This window comes from Varroa jacobsoni, unplaced genomic scaffold, assembly GCF_002532875.2.
Source record: "Varroa jacobsoni isolate VJ856 unplaced genomic scaffold, vjacob_1.0 scaffold_762, whole genome shotgun sequence".
NCBI classification, from domain to species: domain Eukaryota; kingdom Metazoa; phylum Arthropoda; class Arachnida; order Mesostigmata; family Varroidae; genus Varroa; species Varroa jacobsoni.
The window spans coordinates 4,933-12,301 of record NW_019213664.1 but is presented as its reverse complement, the minus strand read 5'-3'; the positions used below and the strand labels follow the sequence as shown (position 1 = coordinate 12,301).

The 7,369-nt window shown below is 39.6% G+C and overlaps 1 long non-coding RNA gene across 1 annotated transcript; it reads left to right on the top strand.

Annotated features, from left to right (window-relative positions):
• The first annotated feature begins 209 nt into the window (after positions 1-209).
• LOC111263399 (uncharacterized) lies at positions 210-6,129 on the top strand. Its single transcript, XR_002682203.2, has 3 exons — positions 210-463; positions 4,896-4,979; positions 5,259-6,129. It is a non-coding gene; the product is annotated as an uncharacterized LOC111263399 (long non-coding RNA).
• Positions 6,130-7,369: the final 1,240 nt, after the last annotated feature.

Genomic DNA, 7,369 nt, shown 5'->3' with positions numbered 1-7,369 from the left:
TGTGTCATTGCGGCCGCTGGCGCGTTCGAGGTGAGAGAGCAGCAGATCCTCTCTTCACAGAACCTCTCTCGGTGCACGTCCTCTGCCGGTGCCGTCAACGGCTACGAGCGAGTCCCAATCGACAAGAGCGGCAGCTTGTTTGTTTGGAAAAAAAAATCGGAACAACAGAAAAAAGACGTCTTGCAGCTAGACGCTCGCTGCTTGTAGCCGTCGTAGTAGAAAGGAACTCCCCAGGCAACTTTTGATGACATCTTACGTTATGATTCGAGACGACCGCCAGCCATTTCGTAATCGTCCACATCGGTATCATCCGAGCACCGTCGCCGCAAGTGGCGGCAGAACGCCCTTCACGTCGGATGCGTTGTCCTGTTTGATGGAGTTCCTTCCATAATTGACGGGGACGATCGAGAACGTCATGATCCACAGTTTAATAATGCGCGGATCGCTCGAGGTGACTCACTGAGTACGTAACAAAAAAACAATTACTTCTATATTAAATTGAGTATGAGCGTGAGGTTAGGTGAACACAATTTTGAAAATTTACGATCGAGACAAGAAAGTCATTCGATTAAAATTATCGAGTAGATATTCCTTGTTTATACGGTTGCAAAGTTCGCCTTTGTAGATTTATACACAAACTATAGCCAGTAGCTAACTAAGTAAGGTCACTTGAAAATTTCATATATTATCAAGTTTAATCGCTCCGCATCCGAACTAGACGTCAACGTGCCATCCTTTCTATGTGAAAGTGTCCTTCCTCCCTCGGCTGTTTTATAACACGTGTCATTGTGACACTGTCCCTAAAGACGCGTCCTGAAATTGCTATGGAAAAAAAGGCACACACTGAGACGCGTGCTTGAATGGCTATGCGCCATGGCACGTATGGATGCTCAGGCAATTTATCCGACCTCGTCTACTCCCGTTTCGTAGCAGGACATCGATAATTAGAGCTGTAATATTGACGTTGTTGCGAGCATAGATTGCTCGGAACAAGAAAAAGCGTGGTTTTTTGTCTATGTGGGAAATTGCTGTGGATTTATAGAAGTACCTCGTTTAAAGGCAACAGATTTTAACGATTAGCTTCAGACAGCAAAAGCGATCGTGAATAGAAATTGCTGAACGGGTCGAAATACTACAGTGTACAGTCGACAATGTAGCCCAAAGGCTAGAAAATAACGTGCAGCCTCCATTATAATAAAAAAAAAATTGGAAAGGGCGAAGAGCCACGATCATTTTAACTGAACTAGAAAGGAAAAGCGTTTATTAAATACATTTTTTTTAATTTTTTAATTGCGTCAGTCAGTGGGTGGTAAAGTGCGGAATCACTGTGGGCCGTAAAGACTCTCCAGTATCATATCAAAATAGGTGGTTTTAGCTGTCATAAGCTGGCCTGAGGACCTCGGATAAACGGTATACAGAGGTATGCGCGTTTTAAACAAGCTAAACTATTCCCAGCAGGGGGAGACTAAGAAAGGGTTTATTTCTCAGATGAAGTGCATCACTCAGAATGTCCACGGGCGTTCTGGCTAAAGAGTCCACATGTCCTGTGCAATCCAGCACGTCAAAAATCCAAGCAAAACATTGCTATAAACTGCAGTTTATATACACGATGTAAACGCTCTAGATCTCTTCGATCGGATTGTGGGGAAACGAGCTAACTCAGACGAAGTATATTGTTTCAGGCTAGAGGACGGTTCTTGGATAAGAATGATATGTCTACGCATAACAAATTGTCACGTCATATTACAAACTGTGTTTCCGAGGTGCATGTCATGGCAAAATTTGCCTTTGAAGTTTGAAAATATTGCATCGTTGTTGAGGTTCTGGACCGTTACTCGACCTAAATCCGATCGAAAACTTACGGCGTTATATCAAAGGACGAGCTAAGGTCGAACAAGAGGTTCTGAACATCTCACAGCTTACGAGTACAATGCTCCTCGTGTAGGCAAAACCCAAGCGTACCCACTCGTTGAAAGCCCCTCATTGTTTAATTTGTTTTCTGTCGATATAAAACAAACATATATACCGTACGTTATATATTGAAACGACCGAAAAGAGCAACTGATGGGACCACAAGTGCTGCCATGTAAATGAACATTTGCTTATATGTTATAACAAATGCGTTCAGCCAAACTTGTCCGCTTTTCAAGTTGAGCCGATCAAGACAGCTAAGATCAGAGTACTTTAAAAAACGATTGTTTTTACACAGGTGTGCTTTGTCAAACGTTTTATTGACTTTGCCCTAACATGACGGTCTGAGAGGACAGCTGAGCCTGAACATCAAAACATTATAACTCCAAGGCGACTTTTTTAATACGTACCTAGCTATGAAACAGCAGCTATGAAAATGGCGAATAGTTCATAACATGGAAATGAATGACGTCAGTTATTTAAAAAGGTCCTTAATTTGTTGTCGCCGCCGAATTGGGTACGTGGGTTTTAGGTAGAAAAAGCGAATTTTCAAACAATTCAATATATTCTAAGCCAGCCAGTAGTATTAATATTGAGAAATGAGGATAGGCTTTGCTTTATTTGAGTCATTCGAAAATGTCAGCTACTAAAATAAGGGCTGTGCCAAAAATTTTACATGTTTGCATACTAGGCAATATCAGTATAAGAGTCGGTATCATTCTATTTAGTAATGTGTTTACTGTTGACTAACATATATTCTCGTTATCGATCGACCTGTTTGAGACAATGTAATTACCCTTAAAGCTGCTAACCTTTATTACCTGAGCCCATCTGAAAGAAGTTTTCTAATCGGACATATTGCCAATTTGAAAAGCGTCTCCTGTCAGTCTGAGAAAGAAATTCCTAATTTTGCATTTTGTTCGATCTGCCTAAAAATCCTAGCCTGTCCATTCGTAGTTCTTTCATTTTGTTGCCTCAAACTGTCAAATCGAGAAGAGTTTCCGATACAAACATATGCTACCATAGCTCGAAAACATTTTACAATGTGTGTGGCAATAGCGCTTCTCTGCGCAGGAAAAGCGTCTGCTTTAGTCATACGACTGGGCAATGTTTTTCTCAATACAAAATTAAGCATAAAAGGTAGACAAACAACTGCTAGGTAAAGTTAATGTCTTCATAAGCCACTCTCCCAATTATGCTCCATATTCTGAACAAGAAAGAAACGAGTATTTTTAGCGAGGTCAAGTCTCCCATATCGAGGTATGATGAATCAACGATGATATGCTTTGAACATTTTAGATTGTGTTAAATACAATTTGCCATCATGCAATTTCGAACGTATGAAAGCAAAAAAAAAATTGCTCTTTCAACAAAATTTCACTGCGCAGTGCCTATGATCGAAAGGATGACATTTCCGAGGCTGATAGCTAGTGGCTATGAGAATGTTTGTTTTAAATTGCTCTCCTTTGTAAAATTCTCGTCCGTGTATCATTTTGCTGATTCAAATCATATGCCAGCTTACGGTTAAGTTAGCTTCATGGAACGTTCGGAAGGCTACGTAGTTTTATTTGAGCTAGGGTAAACTAAGCAATTTTTTGAAGAAAGCTCACTTCCTTATAGTTAGTTTGTCGTTCGTTTTGAATTTTCTCATAAATAGGTATTTTGTAAGTAGGATGTTTAACAAAGGCTCCCACTTTTAGAGTACGTAGGAATGTCTAAGTACATGCGCACACAGAGCACAATGACGGTTTCACACGAAAGGCTAACTTCCTCCAACTTTTCGTAGCTAAGCCTATACGCAGATGCCTGGTTGCTTTGGTATAACTAGACAGATTTATCGACAAGTAGTACAACAAACATAAATATGAGGCAGCATATGTCTCAATGATCTCCTTCGTGTACAGAGTAATAACTAATCACTGGATATTCCTAGATAAAGGTAAAAACAACTAGCTATCACACAACACAATCACAGATACACCAAAACAAGATCAGTAAAAGCTAAACATTCATGTATAGAACTATATATTTGAAACGTTAGCCTATGCAGAAATATGAACTACATGCATAACGGACATATATGTCATTATATGCGCCGTCAAAAATATACAGGACCATGAGAATAACTGAAGCTATAATAGAAAGACAGCATGAATGGGAACATATGTTTCACTATATGGCATCATGCCCATCAGTAAGCTGACAAAAACATGGAAGAAGTTAGCTGCTTGAAACTTCCTAGCAAACACCTAGCATTAATAAAGGGACAAATAAGAAAACATTTTGCAAGTACCGCCTATTAACATATCGAGCACCTAGCTCACAGATACGAATAGATGGAAAGGTTTGCGTTGACCATATAGGCATCAAATCAGAATCAATGTTGATTCGACAGTTAAGACAAACGCCGAACAAGAACGTAAAATAGGTAACGAGTGTTAGACGACCCAGAACGCCGCCCTTCTTGCATAACGTAAGGCGACTCTCCCCAAATATTGTCGATAGTTTTTACAGAAAAACAGTCTCACAACCCTTCTCAAATGTGCCATATACCAACCCGGTTATGTGAATTTCTAGGAAATGCATGCGCGTGCAAGGGTGCGCGTCGCTTAGGATTTGTTGCAAGACTAGATTATGGGAAACATTTAAGAGGTATTATTTTTTCGGTCACAAACTAAAGTCCTACACGTATCGTTCAACTACGTGTCGAGGTAACGGTAACGTTAACGATCCAGAATGTGTATGATGCCAATTTTTTAGCAGCAGTTTATTCTTCGTGACAGTGTGCTTTGTCTTAATGGTGCCAATTTGTAGATTATGACGCAGTTAATATAAAATCGTATTGCTTCTACCGGTAATACGTGTTATTTGCCAATCGTTCTTAACTAAGGGCTATATGTACTAAATGAGCAGCGCGAGAAATATGCAACAACAAGGTCATCCACAATTAATAGTAATAACATTATGTGTTGATTGTTTTTTAGAGACTAGAGGAACTCGATAACGTTACAACAACTACCCTGAAGGCGCGCACCGAAGTAGTATTTCCGTTCTCCAAGCCTTAATACGTTAGTAGAAGTGTTGAACAAAACAAAAAATTGTAGCAAAAATTATACATGTATATATTAAGTCGGCATAAAATTATACGCCGATATTCACCCGTTTGTTCTAACAAGCAGATTCTGTAAAAAAGGGATGGAATCAGTAAATGGTCAACTGGCAACGTAGCATATTACGGATACAGTATACTAGCAGTCTTTCTATTTACACTTTATATATTTTGCTTCGTGACCGCTTCATCCGTGAAATCCGCTGCCGGAATCGGAAATTTGGCTGTACAATGGCAGACTGTCTAGACGCGCGTTAACGAATGGAACCGAATAAAACTCGCGCGACATGGATGGATGGATGGATGGATGGATGGATGGATGTCAGCGACGACACGATAACACCACAATGACAACGGCGCAAACTACGAGACTGAATTTTGATTCTCACTAATGAAGCGCCAGATAGAATGAGGTAAACATGTCAAAGTATCAACTTGGGCTACCAAAACCTAAAAGGGGTTACGCTGGAGTAGTAACCGGATAAACCTCACATATCAGATGCTTTTTAGAATGATCAAAAGGTAAACAGGAGATAATTGTAAAAATTGAAAGAAAGGTTGGTAAAAAGTGATAAACTTGCTCCTATGTGTTGATGCATTTTTTTCCTATCAATATCGACTCTAATATTAATGTTCATTGTAAAAAAAAAAAAAAAAAACGAAAACACTGCGTAATCAACTTTTTTTCGCAACTCAACGGAAGCCTAACTATCTTAAATTATCTGAAATTTTTAGGTGATTTGTCTTCTAATTTTTTTAAATATACACGACCCACTGGCCATGTACTTCGACCCAAAACTATCAAAGATTTAATTTTTTTCGAAAAAAAAAAAACTTTGGTTAGCCTTTAATAGGCTAGCGCGCATAGAATTTTAGCTTATGAAATTACCTCACTTTGTATGATTATTGCAAATGACTTTCGACATCTTTGAAACATTTCCTATATTCACAGAGTTTAGCAATTCAATGGGTTAGTCATTGTTCTTACATGTCTCTTAGAACGATGAACAAGCGAACTTAAATTTTTACTCAGCACTGATTAGGCAGAACGTTACCACGAAAAGGCCCATACTTTCTAAGGCTTTCTGTGGATGTTATTTGCTTTGCGATTTCTAGCCCAGAAAAACCTATTAGAATTAATGAATAAATAAATACAGTCATGGCTAAATTATTGCAGTTCTCCAGCCATTTTGTCAGCTGGCCTCATCCGAAAATCGGTTAACTCCTGTGCTAAAGCTGAGTACCATTGTTATCACGTTAATATTTGTTTGCTCTACTGTAATCGGTAATGGAACAACTGTATAGCGGTGTCGGAAAATGTATTTCTTGATTTTTTTTTCCACGTCCTGAGATCTTCGCCAGGCATGAGTTTCTGGTCTCTATGTGTCGAGTTCTACGTCCACTATCGCCGTTCGGCATCTAATAAACGGCTAGCTCCCAACACAGAACGAAGTCTGTCTATGCCCGGATTCGAACCTAGACCACAACGTGTCCCTAACTTCAGTGAACAAGTACGTTACCCAAAAAACAAATGTTTTTTCCTTTCAAATCTGGTGTAGTTTAATTGACGAATAGGTATAGTGACGCACTCAGTTAAACAGGCGACCGGATCAAAGCTTGCGGGAGACCAACAGGACTCCAGCTGCCAAAGAGTTAAAACCTCATTTAGACGTACAGGCCTCAGAATAATACGTCGATAAATGATATAAAACCAACCGTGACCTGGTGTAAAATAGTGTACAGTTCGAAGTACATTAAAGATAGCTTGGATAAATACGATGTTCGAGAGAACATCAGTGAAAATTTTGATCTTAGTGCGATATAGGTGTTTGATAACTGTGTAAGGGCAAGCGACGGCATTGAGGTAATGCCCAGTCCCAGAATCACAAGTGAATGAAGTGGAGTAAGTACTTACTGTTTCTTACTTCCCAATACCCTGAAGTTCTTCATAGAACGTACGTGTGCGAAATAACTGGTGGCAGGTACGATATTGTCATTGCAGTAATCATGGCTGATACTTGCTAAGCGGAAACGTTCCAGAAATACGTTTCTAACGTTTGGCCTAGTCTTGTCATGGAAGTAGAACTTACAGCCGCCTGACCTTCGCTGCAAAAATGACGGACTGTCAATTGACGTGAAAGGTACAATGATATAAACCAGTTAAAAATGATAGTTTCTACGAAAATTATCTAAACACTGTTTTAACCGCTTGTAGTAATGAAGCTTCACAAATAGCCCGAACAGCGGCAGCATTAAGATTTAACGGATACTTTCGAAAATGCCATATATGACGCTATAGTGTCGCTATAGCCCTGCGAATTAAATGTGTTTCACGATCGTCGACGGGAC